Source organism: Pseudorca crassidens, chromosome 1 (genome assembly GCF_039906515.1).
Source record: "Pseudorca crassidens isolate mPseCra1 chromosome 1, mPseCra1.hap1, whole genome shotgun sequence".
Classification (NCBI taxonomy): domain Eukaryota; kingdom Metazoa; phylum Chordata; class Mammalia; order Artiodactyla; family Delphinidae; genus Pseudorca; species Pseudorca crassidens.
The window spans coordinates 59,597,757-59,617,782 of NC_090296.1; positions in this window are offsets into that span (position 1 = coordinate 59,597,757).

Genomic DNA, 20,026 nt, shown 5'->3' on the forward strand with positions numbered 1-20,026 from the left:
CTTTTTAATTTTTTTAAATATTTTGTTATTTTTTATTTTAATAACCTTCCTTCCTTTCTTTATCTTTCTTTACTTCTTTCCTTCCTCTTTCTTTCTTTCTTTCTTTCTTTCTCTCTTTCTTTCCTCCCTCCCTCCCTCCCTTCTTCCTTCCTTCCTTCCTTCTTTCCTTCCTTCCTTCCTTCCTTCCTTCCTTCCTTCCTTCCTTCCTTCCTTTCTCCATTTCCTTCAGAGCCGTGTGGCTGACAGTGTTTTGGTGCTCTGGCTGGGTGTCAGGCCTACGCCTCTGAGGTGGGAGAGCAGAGTTCAGGACGTTGGTCTACCAGAGATGTCCCGGCTCCATGTAATATCAAATGGTGAAAACTCTCCCAGAGATCTCCATCTCAACACTAAGACCAGCTCCACTCAATGACCAGCAAGGTACAGTGCTGGACACCCTATGCTAAACAACTAGCCAGACAGGAACATAACCCAACCCATTAGCAGAGAGGCTGCCTAAAATCATAATAAGGTTACAGACACCACGAAACAAACCACTGGAGGCAGTCCTGCCCACCAGAAGGACTAGATCCAGACTCATCCACCAGACACAGGAACTAGTTCGCTCCACCAGGAAGCCTACACAACCCACTGAACCAACCTCAGCCACTGGGGACAGACACCAAAAACAATGGGAACTACAAACCTGCAACCTGAAAAAAGGAGAGCCCAAAGAGAGCAAGTTAAGCAAAATGAGAAGACAGAAAAACACACAGCAGATGAGGGAACAAGGTAAAAACCCGCCAGAACAGACAAATGAAGAGGAAATAGACAGTCTACCTGAAAAGAATTTAGAGTAATGATAGTAAAGATGATCCAAAATCTTGGAAATAGAATGGAGAAAATACAAGAAATGTTTAACAAGGACCTAGAAGAACTAAAGAGCAAACAAACAATGATGAACAACACAATAAATGAAATTAAAAAGTCTCTAGAAGGAATCAATAGCAGAATGACTAAGGCAGAAGGACGGATAAGGGATCTGGAAGATAAAATAGTGGAAATAACAACCGCAGAGCAGAACAAAGAAAAAAGAATGAAAAGCATTGAGGACAGTCTTAGAGACCTCTGGGACAACATTAAATGCACCAACATTTGAATTATAGGGGTCCCAGAAGAAGAAGAAAAAAAGAAAGGGACTGAGAAAATATTTGAAGAGGTTATAGTTGCAAACTTCCCTAATATGTGAAAGGAAATTGTAAATCAAGTCCAAGAAGCGCAGAGTTCCATAGAAGAGAAATCCAAGGAGAAACACACCAAGACACATATTAATCAACTACCAAAAATTAAATAAGAGAAAAAATATTAAGGAAAAACAACAAATAACATACAAGGGAATCCCCATAAGTTTAACAGCTGATCTTTCAGCAGAAATTTGCCAAGCCAGAAGGGAGTGGCAAGACATATTTAAAGGGATGAAAGGGAAAAACCGACAACCAAGATTACTGTATGCAGCAAGGATCTCATTCATATTTGATGGAGAAATCAAAGGCTTTACAGAAAAGCAAAAGCTAACAGAATTCAGTACCACAGACGCAGCTTTACAACAAATGCTAAAGGAATTTCTCTAGGCAGGAAACACAAGAGAAGGAAAAGACCTACAATAGCAAATCCAAAACAATTAAGAAAATGGTAATAGGAACATACATATCAATAATTAACTTAAATGTAAATGGATTAAATGCTCCGACCAAAAGACACAGACTGGCTGAATGGACACAAAAACAAGACCCGCATATATGCTGTCTACAAGAGACTGACTTCAGAACTAGGGACACATACAGACTGAAAGTGAGGGGATAGAAAAAGATATCCCATGCAAATGGAAATAAAAGAAAACTGGAGTAGCAATTCTCATATCAGACAAAATAGACTTTAAAAAAAAGACTATTACAAGAGACAAAGAAGGACACTACATAATGATCAAGAGATCAATCCAAGAAGAAGATGTAGCAATTGTAAATATTTATGCACCCAACATAGGAGAAACTCAATACATAAGGCAAATGCTAACAACCATAAAAGGGGAAATCGACAGTAACACAATCATAGTAGGGGACTTTGACATCCCACTTTCACAAATGGACAGATCATCCAAAATGAAAATACATAAGGAAACACAAGCTTTAAATGATACATTAAACAAGATGAACTTAACTGATATTTATAGGACATTCCATCCCAAAACAACAGTATACACTTTCTTCTCATGTGCTCATGGAACATTCTCCAGGATACATCATATCTTGGGTCACAAATCAAGCCTTGGTAAATTTAAGAAAATTAAAATTGTATCAAGTATCTTTTCTGACCACAATGCTATGAGATTAGATATTTATCAATAAAAGGAAAAATTATGTAAAAAAATACAAACACGTGGAGGCTAAACAATACATTACTTAATAACAAAGAGCTCATTGAAGAAATCAAAGAGGAAAGCAAAAAATTACCTAGAACCAAATGTCAATGAAAACGCGACGACCCAAAACCTATGGCATGCAGACAAAGTAATTCTAAGAGGTAAGTATAGAGCAATACAATCATACCTCAAGAAACAGGAAACATCTCAAGTAAACAACCTAACTTTAAACCTAAAGCAATTAGAGAAAGAACAAAAAACACCCAAAGTGAGCAGAAAGAAATCATAAAGATCACATCAGAAATGAAGGAAACAATAGCAAAGATCAATAAAATGAAAACCTGGTTCTTTGATAAGATAAACAAAATTGATAAACCATTAGCCAGACTCATCAAGAAAAAAAGGGAGAAGACTCAAATCAATAGAATTAGAAATAAAAAAGGAGACGTAACAACTGACACTGCAGCAATACAAAGGAACCTGAGAGTTTACTACAAGCATCTATATGCCAATAAAATGGACAACGTGGAAGAAATGGACAAATTCTTAGAAAAGCACAACCTTCTGAGACTGAACCAGGAAGAAATAGAAAATATAAACAGACCAATCACAAGCAATGAAATTGAAACTGTGATTGAAAATCTTCCAACAAACAAAACCCCAGACCAGAAGGCTTCACAGGTGAATTCTATCAAATATTTAGAGGAGGTAACACTTCTCCTTCTCTAACTCCTCCAAAATATAGTAGAGGGAGGAACACTCCCTAACTCATTCTATGGGGCCACCATCACCCTGATACCAAAACCAGATAAAGAGGTCACAAAAAAAGAAAACTACAGGCCAATATCACTGATGAACATAGATGCAAAAGTCCTCAACAAAAGAGTAGGAAACAGAATCCAACAGTACATTAAAAGGATCATACACCATGATCAAGTGGGTTTACCTCAGGAATGCAAGGATTCTTCAATATATGTAAATCAATGAATGTGATAAACCATCTTAACAAACTGAAGGAGAAAAACCATATGATCATCTCAATACATGCATAAAAAGCTTTTGACAAAATTCTACACCCATTTATGATAAAAACCCTCCAGAAAGTAGGCATAGAGGGAACTTATCTCAACATAATAAACGTCATATATGACAAACCCACAGCCAACATTGTTCTCAATGGTGAAAAATTGAAACCATTTCCTCTAAGATCAGGAACAAGACAAGGTTGTTCACTCTCACCACTATTATTCAACATAGTTTTGGAAGTTTCAGCCACAGCAGTCAGAGAAGAAAAGGAAATAAAAGGAATCCAAATCGGAAAAGAAGAAGTAAAGCTCTCACTGTTTGCAGATGACATGATACTATACATAGAGAATCCTAAAGATGCTACCAGAAAACTACTAGAGCTAATCAATGAATTTGGTAGGTAGCAGGACACAAAATTAATGCACAGAAATCTCTTGCCTTCCTATATACTAATGATGAAAAATCTGAAAGAGAAATTAAGGAAGCACTCCCATTTACCACTGCAACAAAAATAATAAAATGCCTAGGAATAAACCTACCTAAGGAGACAAAAGACTTGTATGCAGAAAATTATAAGTCACTGATGAAAGAAATTAAAAATGATACCAACAGATGGAGAGATATACCATGTTCTTGGATTGGAAGAATCAACACTGTCAAAATGACTCTACTACCCAAAGCAATCTACAGATTCAATGCAATCCCTATCAAGCTACCACTGGCATTTTTCACAGAAATAGAACAAAAAATTTCACAATTTGTATGGAAACACAAAAGACCCCGAATAGACAAAGCAATCTTGAGAATGAAAAACGGAGCTGGAGGAATCAGGCTCCCTGACTTCAGACTATAATACAAAGCTATAGTAATCAAGACAGTATGGTACTGGCACAAAAACAGAAATATAGATCAACGGAACAGGATAGAAAGCCCGGAGATAAACTCATGCACATATGGTCACCTTATTTTTGATAAAGGAGGCAAGAATATACAATGGAGAAAAGACAGCCTCTTCAGTACGTGGAGCTGGGAAAACTGGACAGCTACATGTAAAAGAATGAAATTTGAACACTCCCTAACACCATAAACAAAATAAACTCAAAATGGATTAAAGACCTACATGTAAGGCCAGACACTATAAAGCTCTTAGAGGAAAACATACACAGAACACTGTATGACATAAATCACAGCAAGATCCTTTTTGACCCACCTCCTAGAGAAATGGAAATAAAAACAAAAATAAACAAATGGGACCTAATGAAGCAAAAGCTTTTGCACAGCAAAGGAAACCATAAACAAGACAAAAAGACAACACTCCAAATGGCAGAAAATATTTGCAAGTGAAGCAACTGACAAAGGATTAATCTCTGAAATATACAAGCAGTTCATGCAGCTCAATATCAAAAAAACAAACAACCCAATCCAAAAATGGGCAGAAGACCTAAACAGATATTTCTCCAAAGAAGATATACAGATTGCCAATAAACACATGAAAGGATGTTCAACATCACTAATCATTAGAGAAATGCAAATCAAAACTACAATGAAGTATCACCTCACACCAGTCAGAATGGCCATCATCAAAACATCTACAAACAATAAATGCTGGAGAGGGTGTGGAGAAAAGGGAACCCTCTTGCACTGTTGGTGGGAATGCAAGTTGAATCAGCCATTATGGAGAACAGTATGGAGATTCCTTAAAAAACTAAAACCAGAACTAACATACAACCCATCAGTACGTCTACTGGGCATATCCCCTGAGAAAACCATAATTCAAAATGAGTCAGGTACCATAATGTTCATTGCAGATCTATTTACAATAGCCAGCATATGAAAGCAACCTAAGTGTCCAGCGACAGATGAATGGATAAAGAAGATGTGACACATATACACAATGGAATATTACTCAGCCATAAAAAGAAATAAAATTGGCTTATTTGTAGTTAGGTGGATGGACCTGGTGCCTGTCATACAGAGTGAAGTAAGTCAGAAAGAGAAAAGCTAATACCGTATGCTAACACATATATATGGAACCTAAAAAAGAAATCGTTCTGAAGAACCTAGGGGCTGGACAAGAATAAAGACGCAGACGTAGAGAATGGACTTGACATGGGGAGTGGGAAGTGTAAGCTGGGACGAAGTGAGAGAATGGCATGGACTTATATACACCACCAAATGTAAAATAGATAGCTAGTGGGCAGCAGCCGCATAGCACAGGGAGATCACCTCGGTGCTTTGTGACTACCTAGAGGGGTGGGAGGGAGACACAAGAGGGAGGAGATATGGGGATATATGTATATATATACCTGATTCACTTCATTATACAGCAGAAACTAACACACCATTGTAAAGCAATTATATTCCAATAAAGATGTTAAAAAAAAAACAAACATACTCTGCTCTACTTGACAGAGCTGTTAACTAATAATTTAACTGCATTCTTTCCTTAATGCTTCCCATGACATGTAAGAGCACCATTATTTCACATGATTCTTCAAGACTCGATTGGCCTCACTTTATTCCTTAGTACACACTAGTGCAGATTCTCGTGGCAACCCAAATAATTGTCTTCAAATATTGTCAATACGTCCTCTTAGTCAAACAAGACCTTTCTAACTCCAACCTTCCTCACATCTAAGACATTTCCCCAAGCACAGCTGCTTTTTTGCTCTCCAGCAATTTCATAAAACTAGACAGTTGAAATATTACCCTGCACATAGACCACTGCCTTTACCACAGCCATTACTTGCCACAATTGGCAGTATATGAAATAGGCCTGATCTGTACCCTTCAGCCAGTACAGGCCAGGTTTTTTTTTGCTTGAATTCATTTGCTAGTTTTCAATATTTTATGTGTGAGGGAATATAAAATAACTGGCTGTTACTCTGAATGCTGTCTTCCCTAAGGTCCCTATTATTCCACCTCTGTTAAAAGATGTACCAAAAAGATGTTAATTCATGTTTGTTAGAACACTGTATATACATACCACAGTAGAATTCTGAAAAAATTGGAAACATTGAATGTAACATTTTTCCAGTATAGAAAACTGTCAACTCTTCTTTACAAGATAAATTAAAAATTTTTTTAAATAAATATATCATGCTATTCATCACCTGACAATGCATTCCCAAGACAACTTCCCTAAATGTTTGCCCAAAAAAGACTGACAGCACAGGGTAATTTTTATTATTTTAGGGACTAGATTTGCCTTAAAATCAGTGGCAGCATAATACAATAAAAATAATACTATATTTATAAATAGTATCTGTTGAGTACTTAGTAGGTGCCAGACAATGAAATAACTGGGCCTCAGATGGGTTAAATGACATGCCCCAAACTGTACAATTAATACATGGCAGAAACAAGACTTAAATCCAGGACCTTGAATCCAGGATCCTAACTACTGCTTTATAATATGCAAGATCTGAAGTTATATAACACCTTACAATTTACAATGGAACTTTAATATTTTATGGCCTTCAAAACAACACCAGTAGGATGTCAGGGTAGACACTGCTAATTAACTAGTGGTGAAGTCATACTTGCTGATTTTAAGAAACATTTTTTCTTAACTTTTCTCCATGAACATGTTTTGAAAGTGATTATCATGGAAATCTTTTTAAATTATAATTAAAATATAATTATTAGGGTGTGCAACAAGAATATATAACTCCTTTACCACTGTTTACTTCTCATAAAAATAAATATCTATTTTGGCAGGATTCAGTGCTAAGAGCCCTCAGAGCTGGTACAAAGGTCCCAACTGAGGTGATGAACTGTCTACCCACAAACAGAAGGTATTTCCTCAGATTCAATATCTCAGTTGTTCGCTCCAGCCAAGGGCCACGTCAGTCCCCAAATCCTCCTTTCCAATGCTTTGCCTGTCCTCCTCTTCCTTCAAGGTCTAGTTCCCTAAGTCTCTAGAGAAAAAAAAAGAAACCTCTCCATTTCATATGTATGGAACACTTTCTCTGTCAGGCAAGAGTATAAAAAGTTGATGATATTTGGACTTCTCTTGTGGCGCAGTGGTTAAGAATCTGCCTGCCAATGAAGGGGACATGGGTTTGAGCTCTGGTCCAGGAAGATCCCACATGCCGCAGAGCAACAAAGTCCATGCACCACAATACTGAGCTTGCGCTCTAGAGCCTGCGAGCCACAACAACTGAAGCCCACGCACCCAGATCCTGTCTTCTGCAACAAGAGAAGCCACTGCAATAAGAAGGATGTGTACCGCAACGAAGAGTAGCCCCTGCTCACGGCAACTAGAGAAAGCCCCCACGCAGCAACAAAGACCCAATGCAGCCAAAAATAAATAAATAAAATAAATTTTTTAAAAAAAGTTGATGGTGTGTATTCTCAAGGGGAATATTTCAGAGGGGGGAATAGTCCAAAAAGTACCACTATGCACTTTCTAGCATTTCTGTACATAAAAAGTATTTAATAAAAGTTGATTAATAAAAAGTGGGACTAGATATTTTTCCTAGGGCAACCACACCTCTTCTAGCTCTTTCTTGGTGCTTAAGATAGCTGGGTGAAAATTCTGTTTAAAAAAAAAAAATCAAGAAGTCAAATTCTGGACTATAGTTTTTAATAATGAAAACTAATTGAAAAAACCACAGGCTAACACAAAGATGACATATATTGCACAATTCTCCAGTGGGAGAAATCAGCAGGAGGTTTGGCTAAGAATATCTGCTTCCTTTAGGGGCCTGTGGAATGGGTTGAATCCTGAGTTTCAGCTGAGAACTTTCTTTGCTGGTGACTGAGCAGAAAATAACCACCCCAGGTCCTATTTGACACACACTCTTCTCTTCAAACCACGGAGATGTGAGAAATCTCTAAGGACTCTGTGTCTGCAGCTACTGCCATAAATTTGTAGATGCCTCTATTGAGAGTTCTACTGGCTTCCTTAAGAAGTTGCCTATAGTTACAAGGCAGCTGAGCCGTTTCCACCCATATCATGGTGAAGTAGACTTCTATGAGGGGGTTGCCTTTAGGGGTCAACAGGCCTCTGTTTTTGCTGCAGTTCTGCAGCCTCACTGTCTGCTCAAGGAACACGGGTGACTCTAGATGAAAGAGCTCACCTCAGCCCAGGAGGAAGGAGCAGAAACAGCAACTGACATTTTTAATAGTTGTTTCCTCCTTTTTCCATCAAAGACATCTAACTGCTAATCAGAGCTTCTGATCGGCATGTGATACCATTACAGGATTATCAACTGAGTGGATATAATTCTGTTACAGAGGAGATATTTGACAGATTAGTTAGCTCATGACACTTTATCATGAGAAGGTATTTAATTTTTTTTTTTTTTTGCTATTTAATTTTTGTTAGACTTTTTACATTTTTGAAATGTCTCAAAGATTCCCTACTATATTCCCAAACTCCAAGGAGCCCAGGAATGCCGAGCTGCCTCCACCAACAGAGTTAGAACAAATTCCTCAACATTTAAAATTGCTGTTTAAGCTTTTTGAATATAAAAGAAGGGATTTGTGTGTGGAAATTCACAGACAACCAAGGCAAGTATAATCCAGATGTCAGCCGGGGTCAGGCTCTGCTTTATGATTTTCTCTAACCCATATCTCATGTCCAGGGAAAAGCCAATCCCTTAGAGAAAATCTTGCCAAAACTTGGAAGCTTGCATTTTGTCACCTCTAATTCTCATCTCCTCTCTTGCTAAATTCTCACCATTACTTGTTTGACCCAACGTATTTCTTCTCTTCTCTCTGCTCAGCAGGGTCTCAGAAATGCAGCCTTTTTCTTTGATTTATCCTAACACTATTCAGTCAAGAAATTTGTATATATAACAGGCACTACTGAAGGTGTGTGTGATAGAGCAAGATACGGATGATTATAGCTCCTGATAAGAAACAGCAAAAACCGGGTATAGACAGTCTTTTAATCATCCGTCTGCTAGGAATCTCACTTGCTATTTCTCTACTCTCCCCCACTTGCTATTGTGTTTCTGACCCTCTCTTTTTCTCTCCTGAGTTCACTCCCACCTTCAAGTAACCATTTATTTCTGATGCTGAGCAGTCCAGCCGTCAGTCTCATTCAAAACCATACCCTGGAGGTCTCTTGCTTTCCAACATAAAGAGGTCTTTCATGGTGTCTTGTTAAAAAATGTCCATCTACTTTAAGAGAGAAATCATGCCACTCCCTTAGAGGTAGAGCAGTGACCTTCAGTTGTGTTTTTTAAATAGTTCTGTTTTTTACTGTCTCTGAAAAGGTTTTATCATCCAAACAAAATGCTTATATTAACAAAAAGTTAACTAAAAGTTTTGATATAATTCCTTGACAGCCATACTATTGCAGTGTCTGCCTCAGGAAGTATAATGTAAGCAATAACTGAAATTATCTATCCACTTACAATAATATTATAAAGCACAATTAAAGAAGAAATGTGACCTGCCTATTCACTTACATCTTTAAGTCTCTACTCTTTTCAACCTTAAAACAAATGGTACATTTATCATGACCTTAATCAAACACAGATATCCATATTCAGTATTCAGGTTAAACGCGGGATTTAAGCCAGAGGTTAACTATAGGAAACCACTTTATTTCATTATAATTGTCATTACTTAACTAAACCACATTATACAATGACTCCAAAAGTAATAGCTATATTGAGTTTGATTCCACTAGCTGACAATATGGCTAAATATTATGGGCTTGTGTGCATGCATTTACGTGTATGCACGTGTACATTGAGTTCATTTGGTTATATATTGCAGTAATTTAGACTGTTAGCCAAAAGAGTATTTTAACACTCTTTCTTTTATTTTAGTAAAATAAAAAGACTATTTTGCAAAGTTTTGCTTATCACCTCTGTTTTGCTCAAGACAACATCCTCCTTTAGTAAAGATGCCATTAAAAGATAACTGGACAGTTAAGGGCTTCCCTGGTGGCGCAGTGGTTGAGAGTCCGCCTGCTGATGCAGGGGACACGGGTTTGTGCCCCGGTCCAGGAAGATCCCACATGCCGCGGAGCGGCTGGGCCCGTGAGCCATGGCCGCTGAGCCTGCGCGTCCGGAGCCTGTTTTCCGCAACGGGAGAGGCCACAACAGTGAGAGGCCTGCGTACCGCAAAAAAAAAAAAAAAAAAAAAAAGATAATTGGACAGTTAAATATGCTGCCCATATCTAATCTAAACAGAAGAGCATTCTAGAGCTATCTGTTTAGGAGAAATTTAATTTTTTTTTTAAAATAAATAAATATATTTATTTATTTATTTTTGTCTGAGTTGGGTCTTTGTTGCTACGCGCGGTCTTTCTCTAGTTGCAGCGAATGGGGGTTTCTCTCTGTTGCAGTGCACGGGCTTCTCATTGCGGTGGCTTCTCTTGTTGCGGAGCACAGGCTGTAGGCATGCGGGCTTCAGTAGTTGTGGCTCGCGGGCTCTAGAGCACAGGCTCAGTAGTCGTGGTGCACGGGCTTAGTTGCTCCGCAGCATGTGGGATCTTCCCGGACCAGGGCTCAAACCTGTGTCCCCTGCAATGGCAGTCAGGCTCTTAACCGCTGTGCCACCAGGGAAGCCCGGAGAATTTAAATTTGACAAATAAAATCAGCATTGTTGCAGAACTGCAATATTTGTTCAAGCCATGTAAATTGTAATTTTCTTGTACCAGTTTGTATTTCAATCAATATTTATGGAGTTCTCCAAATGTGCCTCCTAACCAAACCAAAGTTTTCATTCATAACAGCCTTTTACAAGTGGCTTGGCCAAAAATAATGCAATACTATGTGTCTCAAAATTTAAGCGTATTAACTTAAAATGACTGTAGTCTATAACATGCAGACAGACAAAGTATAACAACTAGACCAGCACAACCCAGAGAGTGTATCAAGATAGTTATTTGGATATTCAGGGATTTGAAGCACAGAATCTATGTAAGGGAGAAACAACTGGAGAGTGTACTCCATTCAAAACCATTGGAAAAAGTACAGGTAGAATTCCTATCACCTCATGAGGGTTCTTTCTTATTTACATACCATGAACCCTATCAGATGCATTGTATTTACAGAGTCTAGTGACTTAAACACAGCAATAACTGCAGTAACAATGAGCATAAATTTTAGGGGGAAGGTGAATCTGAATTTAACATTTTAACATTGGATTAAAATACCCTGCAAAATATTTTTTCATAAGGTCCTTTGCCAAATGTTTAGTGTGGCTGACTGCTATACAAGATTGCACTATCACAAAGGAATTATTGTAGACTCTATATTCCTAATACATCCAACAGCCATCCATTTCTCACCACTTCACTGGTACCACCCTGGGCTAAATCATCGTCACCGTTTACCTGTATTTAACCTTTTCTTAGGTCTCCTATTTCTACTCTTGCACATCACAGAGTAGAAGTAATCCCAAAAACAGTCTACAAAAAAATAACAAAAACGTCTATTATCAGTGGAGTAGTCAGAGGGAAAAGACAAGTCAGACCAGGTCACTCCGTTGATCAAACCTGTAAATCATTCCCCTTCTCACTGCTAGTAAGAATAAGACAAGGCCCTACACAATCTACCCTACTTTGCTCTTCCTTGCTTACTCTGCTTGCATCCATAGTAGGCTTCCTTTTGGATCCTGACATTATGCTGACATGCTCCCAATTTTGAGCATTTGCTATACCTTTTCTTCTGCATGGAACACTCTTTTCCCAGACAACCACTTGGCTAATTCCCTCACCTTTGAAAAATATATTTGAGGGCTTCCCTGGTGGCGCAGTGGTTGAGAGTCCGCCTGCCAATGCAGGGGACGCGGGTTCATGTCCCGGTCTGGGAAGATCCCGCAGCAGCTGGACCCGTGAGCCATGGCCGCTGAGCCTGCGTGCCCGGAGCCTGTGCTCTGCAATGGGAGAGGCCACAACAGTGAGAGGCCCAGGTACCACAAAAATATATATATATATATATATACACATATATATATATATATATATTTGATCAACCTCACTTTATCCATGAGGTCCCCATATTATTTAATATAGTAACCTACCCAGCCTCAAACCTCTTTCCCCCACTATATTCCTGATCCTTGTTGTCCCATTTTCGTTTTTCCATAGCACTTATCACCCTTTATAAAAGTATGTGTTATGTCAATTTCTTGTTCTGTTTCTTGAATGTTAGATTCTCAAGGGCAAGTGCCTTTGCCTTTCCAGTTCACTAATATATCCCATCTCTAATATAGGGCGGGCACTCCAAAAATATTTGTTGAGTGTTAAATGAATGCAAATATGATACAAATGTAACACAAGGAAACTTCCAGTCACCAACATAGATAGTATAAAAGCCTCATGGAAAAGACTTGGTTTATGTCACTAAGTATTCCAGCCTAAGAAATCAATATTATTAAATGACTCCTCCATAAGCACCAACAGATGTCCTGAAGTATTCTTCCAGGAACTGAGAATATTTACTCTCAATGTGCAATTCCTGTTGGCCTTAGAATTTTATATTTTATCATAGAAACCCAGATCCTTGCATATTATCATTTTTATGAGTTCCCTATCATTTCATTATCTTTTCATTCTCTTCTTACTTCTTTTTGGTTTCTTTTACTTTGCTCTCCTCCTTTTCCTTCAACTTAAATGTTAGTGTGACCTTAAGTTTCCAACCTTGATTGTATTCCCTTCTCATTTTGTATTTCCTCTGAGCTATCTCTTCTATACCTATAAAGCCAATTGCCAATTAACTGGATGTTAAAGCTTCCAGCTCCAGTCTTTCCCTTAATTTCTCTCCCTATAGCCTAACTGCCCATGACAGAGTTTACTTGGATATGCTACAGGCATGTCGAATGCAAAATATCAAAGACAGAACAAATGATCTCACCACCACTGTAACCTAAAGAATTCTCTACTTGAATTCTTTACCATGGTTAATAGCTTCATTATCAACCTGGTCGCCTAAACCAGGAACTAGGGATTCCTCTCAGCTATTTCTCTTCTCACCTGCTTTCACCTCCTGTTATAGCTGTTCAGTTCCTAAGTATTGTTAATTCCATCATATAATTATGTCTCAAAAAATTTTCTTATTCTATTTCCCAAGCCACTGTGACAGTTTCTTACCAGGATTATTGCAACAGCTTCTTATTTGAGCTCCAATGCCTGTTCCCCTCTCCATCACAATCCCTCCCCTCCAATTTGTTTGTCCGACAAAATCCTATTAAACTTTCAAAGTTCAGCAATGCTTTCCTTACCTCCTCTGGTGCTCTTTTATGCTCCAAATAATGCTTATCAAATTGCATTTTTAATTCTTTGGGAATGTCAGTGAGTCTGTTTGCTGGCTTCAGGCAGTGGAATCACTCAGCCTGCACAGAGGTAGAGCAAGGGGCCAAGGGTGACCCCCGCCCCCGCAGAAGACCACAAAAATCTGGGAATGTGAACAAGATGTATCTGATACACAGTCAGCCACTGAAAATAGTTTTTCTAAGTTACTCAGAGGACAATTCAAAATTTGCCAAACCTTTTTTCCTTCCAGACATCCTTGCCTATGTTTGTCCTTTGCTCATTTTTACAATATAATATAATATTTTCTGTTTTCCACAGAATAAATACAAGTTTATTTACAATAAATACAAAGTAGGCAAATACAAGGCAAGGTATTTGCCTACCTTATAAGACACAGGCCACCAACTGCACCTAATTTTCCCTAGTAAGCAACCCAGAAGCCCTCACCATAAAAGAGCTAGGGCATAGATGAACCAAGTGATACCATACATGTCTTCAGTTGTAAACATATTTCTCTCAGGATATAGAACCATTTGTTGCAAGGCCCCCCGGAATTACCTCATATTTGTTTTTCAGCTAAATTCCTCACACATACTAGATTCACATAGTACAAAAGTTTATTAAAAGACTGATAGCTAGAATGATATATACCAAAATATTAGCAGGAACATTTTTTTATCCTCTGTGTTTTGTATTTTCCAAAATTTTTACATTGAGCATATATTCTTCTTATACTAGGAAAAAAATTTAAATTGTAACATGATTATAGGGAGAAAAGGCTGAATTCTAGAGTTCTAAAAGTTCAAAATGGTATTTCTTTAGTTTATTGCTATTGGTTTTTAGGTTCTTTAAGCTCCTGAAGTTGTATGTAGCAATAATTTAGAACACAGTTAACCAGAGTTCTTCTAGAAAGAAAAATGACTAGTCCTTAGAAACCCTATTCAACCCTTCCCAGTATATGGTTGCTCATTATGGCAACCTTGCCTGTTCCCAGTCCTGGGGCAAAGTATCCTGGAAACTGAAATAAAAAGAATACGGTTTAAAGCAAACTTGGTTTTAAGATAATGCATTAATCTATCTTTATTTAATCCCATCTTGCTAATTAAGAATAGAGTTAAACTTAAAATATTGTTCCAATTTTTAAAAAAAATATTGTCCCAATTTTAGTCTGCTAATTATTATGCTAGCAGAGAACTCATGAATAATTTTTAGTTTATATTGCTGAAAATGAATTTGCTCTCCATGGCAAAAAGAGGATCAAGAATAAAGACTGTTTTGTGACTCTGTGAATCATTTATAAATTTTCTTTCTAATTGAGATAATATCAGCACATTTTTTTTCCTTTCAAATAACTTACTCTTCTTTTACTCTAGAACCCCACTAAAGATACATGTAAGGCACTGAAAGGACATTCATTTTAATGGAGTTCAAAAAAGGTTCTGCTTAAAAGCAAAACAGCCATAAACAAAAACATAAAAGCAAACAAATAGAAAGACATCCTAGATTTGTCATGACAAAAGAAAGAAAGATCAAGCAGGATATGTGCAGCACAAGCTCTGAAAGATATCCATATGAGCATCCACGCTACTGCCCTCACCACAGGTACACTGTGCTGGGCTTGCAGGAATTTTTTTTTTTTTTTTTTACATCTTTATTGGAGTATAATTGCTTTACAATGGTGTGCTAGTTTCTGCTTTATAACAAAGTGAATCAGTTATACATATACATATGTTCCCATATCTCTTCCCTCTTGCGTCTCCCTCCCTCCCACCCTCCCTATCCCACCCCTCCAGGCAGTCACAGAGCACCAAGCTGATCTCCCTGCGCTGTGTTTTAACCTAAAGGGCACTGAGTCGATCCCTTGTGCTCAGAGACTTTCAAGTACTGGCAGGTGGCATTTCTCATAATCAAAAACACTGTAACACAAGAGTGCACTTCTACAGTGAAAAGGATCCACCTTCAGAGTCAATGTCACCTCCGCTTCCCTCGCCATGAATAATCATTAATGATTCCATGGAACTCTCAGCAGGATTGCAGGTGTGCCTACATTTGCTAGTCAGAGTGTCATATAATCAAAAAACTGAAAAGGACCTTTAGGAGTAGGTAATACGGTACTTCACTTTGCACTACACCCAGGGAGATAAGTACCTTGTTTTTCAAATGTTCTGTACAGAGAATCATTATCAGCACATTAAGGTAGTTTGCCTCTTAAAAGAATTCCATATGTAATTGTTTTATAACCGAAAAGTGTTAACAAACCTCACACAGATGATGCATATATAATTTTCTCAAAGCTAACTCAACTTTAACATAGGAATTTCAACTCCAAAACCAGTGCATATATTTGAAAACTAAATAAACTGTTTTGTGGAAGTGAAGGCCTACATTATCAATCAATTTGAGAGCTAACTCATTTTTATACCAAGGAAAATCCCCTCTCCCCCAGACGTTCATCTTCCTTATTTTGGTGTCAAATTTTAGATTGCAGACAGACAAGAAGCATCTGTCCATACAGTATCCAATTCCATTTAGTGTACCAAATAAGAATGTCACAGATTGGCCAGGTTTGACATGAGCAATTAATAAAGTGGTGTGAGAAGAGAAAAGTGACTTTTTTCTCAACTTGTTTTTGCCTAAAATGGGTGTGGTATTTCCATAACACCCTTTGTAGAGCAAAAGCCTGGGGACAGTGTAACAAGCTAGAACTTGGTTCCAATGAAGCATCTTTTTTTTTTTTTGGTGGTATGCGAGCCTCTCAATGTTGTGGCCTCTCCCGTTGCGGAGCACAGGCACCGGACGCGCAGGCTCAGCGGCCATGGCTCACGGGCCCAGCCGCTCTGCGGCATGTGGGATCTTCCCAGACCGGGGCACGAACCCGTGTCCCCTGCATCAGCAGGCGGACTCTCAACCACTGCGCCACCAGGGAAGCCCAAGATGGTCGTTTTAAATGAGATTATTTTTCTAAAGTCCTTGACCCCAAAAAGTTACTTGTAGATATCCTGCCTACATACTCCAAATGATAGGGACATTTGTCCCAGTTTGAAAACACAAAATGCATTTGTGTTATATATTTTTATAAGTTTTATTAAGCTATAATTCACACATCATAAAGTTCACTCTTTTAAAGTGGGTTTCAGTATATTCACAGAATTGTGAATCATCACCACAATTATACTTTTAAAGTATTTTCATCACCTTGTAAAGAAATCCCATCCCCATTAGCAGTCACTCCCATTCTCTGTCCCCACCCATCAGGCCTAGGCATCAACTAATCTTTCTGGATCTATAGATTTGCCTATTCTGGACATAATATACCAGTGGAATTATACAAAAATGTTGTCTTCTGTTGACTTCTTTCACTTAACATGATGTTTTCAAATTTCAGCCATGCTGTACCATGTATCAGTACTTCATTCCTTTTATTGCAGAATAATATTTCACAGCATTGATATACCACATTTAATTATCGATTCATTACTTGATGGGCATTTGGGTTGTTTCAACTTGGAGTATTGTGAATAACGCTGCTGAAACATCAGTGTACAGGGTTTTATACTGGCGTGTGTTTTCATTTTTTTGGTTATATATCTAGGAGTGAAACTGCAGAATCCACTTCGGGTAACAATGATTGACACTTGGATATACATCAATGAGTGAAATCTCTGAATCCAATAATGGTAACTCTATATTTACTATGTACAAGAACTGTCAAACAGTTTGCCAAAGTGGTTGCACCATAAACAATTCCAGCAGCACTGTATGAGGATATTAATTTCTCCACACGCCAACACTTGTTATTGCCTGTTTTCTTTAATTTTAATTAAAAAAATTATCAGCAGGTGTTATATGGTATCTCATTGGGTTTCTGATTTGTATTACTCTAATAACCAATGATGTTGGCAACTTATCATGTGTGCATAGGTCATCTCTGTTTCTTCTTTAAGGAAATATCTGTTCAAATCATTTGCCCATCTTTAATTGGGTTGTCTTTTAATTATTGAGTTGTAAGAGTTTTATCTTCTGGACATAAATTTGTAAATCAGATGTATGATTTGCAAATATTTTCACCTGTTCTGTACACTGCCTTTCCACTTTCTTGATGGTGCCTGAGACACAAGTTTTTCTTAATTTTAATGAAGTCCAGTGGATCTATTCTTTCTTTTGTCTCTAGTGCTCTTGATATATCTAACAAACTATTGCCTAAACCAGGGTCATGAAGAATTACTCCTAGGTTTATTCTAAGAGCTATATAGTTTTAGCTGTTGCATTTATGACTTTGATCATAAATTAATTATAAAAGTTTGTTAATTTTTATATGGTGTGACATGGGGTCCAACTTCATCCTTTTACATATGAATATTCAGTTGTCTCAGCAGCATTTGTTGAAAACACTATCATTTACACGTTGAGTTGTCTTGACACCCGTGTCATAAATCAATTGACATAGGAAAGGTTTTATTTCTAGAATATTCTATTCCATTTATCTTGTGTCAGTTAGCACACAGTTTTGATTTTTGTAGCTTTGTAGAAAGTTTTTGAAATTGAGAAATGTGAATCCTCCAACTTTGTTCTTTTCCAAGATCGTTTCGGTGATTCTTGGTTCCTTGCATTTCCATATAACTTTTAAAACAAGCTTTCAAAAAAGACAGGTGGGAGTTTGATAGGGATTGCCTTTACTCTGTAGATCAATTTTAGATGTACTGTCATCTTAACAATAATAAATTTTCTGATCTATGAACATGAATTGCATGTTGAATCATTCTGGGTAATATGTACCTTGCTAGGAACTTGTTCCTTCACCTACATTATGCATTTTGTTGGCACAGTTGTTCACAGTATTTCCTTATAAATCTTTTTGTATATGTGTAACATTGGTAGTGATGTACCCTCTTTCACCCTGATGTTAGTAATAAGTCTAGCTCTTTTATTTCTTGCTTATTCTGGCTAATGATTTCCCAGTTCTGTTGATCTTTTCAAGACTCAATATTTTACTTTATTGGATTCTTTTATTTTTAAATTCACATCTATTTCTTCTCTAATCTATATTACATTTTTATTTCCTTCCTTCTTTTTAGTGTGGGCTAGTTTATGTGTGTGTGTGTGTGTGTACATATATATTTCCATAGATATCTCTTACGTCTAGGTGGTTTATAGTGTCATCCAAGTCTTCTCTTGTTAGCTGTTAATCTTATGGAGGATATCTTGTTGATGATAAATCATTTTTTTTCTTCCTAATTTCAAGGTTATTCTTTGTCTTTAGCTTCTACAGTTTGACTATTAATTTGTCTAGATGTGAAATTTTTCGTGTTTATTTTACTTGGAGTTTCTTGAGATCCTTTAATGTGTAGATTCATATTTTTCATCAAATTTGGGAAGCTTTCAGCATTTATATCTTCAAATATTCTTCCTGCCTCTTTCTTTCCTTTTCTTCTGGGACTCACATTATGCACTTGTTGCTATTCTTAATGGTATTTCATGGGTCACTGAAGCTCTCTTCTGTCAATTCAAGCCTACTGTTGAACACTTCTAGTAAATGTTATCTTAATTATTGTACTTTTTAACACTAAAATTTCTATTGCCTGCTGTTGAACACTTCTAGTAAATGTTATCTTAATTATTGTACTTTTTAACACTAAAATTTCTATTTGGGTATTTTAACAATTTCTATTGCATTATTGATAGTCTCGCAAGACATCATTATTTTACTTTCATTTTTAAGACATTGTTTCCTTTAGTTCTTTAAACTTATTCATAACAGCTTTTTTAAAGTTCAATCTCTATTAAGTTCAACATCTGGGCTTCCTCAGACACAGTTTTCATTGATTGATTTTACCCCCCTTTGTATGGACCATATTTCCCTGCTTCTCTGTTTGCCTTATTTTTTTTTATCAAAAACTGGTGTTATAATATTATAATGTGGCAACTCAAAGTGAGATTTCCCCCTCCCAGGGTTTTTTTTCATGACTGTTTTTGTTGTTGTTGTAGCAGTTACTGTTTTCTTGTGATTTTCCTGGACTGATTCTTTACAGTCTTTATTTCTGTGTGCATTTCCACTAAAGTTTCTGTTTGGTTAGCTTAATGGTAGGCTAATGATTAGACAGAGATTTCCTAAAATACCTTGAACCAATAAAGCTCCTGCTCTTTGCTGAGGATCTCTGTGTGTATCAGGACAAAACAATGCTTTGGAAGTTTACTACTCTACCTTAGCCTTTGCTTCCAGCTTTTGTAGAGTTTTACATTCAGCCAGAGGTTAGAAATCATGGCTTTCCCAGGTCCCTCCAGAGCACGCTCACAGCCCTGCACATGCACATGGACTTTAAGATCCCCCGTAATATGTTCAAGCTTCTAAAGGCCTCCCATAAATGTACTATCTCCTTGATTTT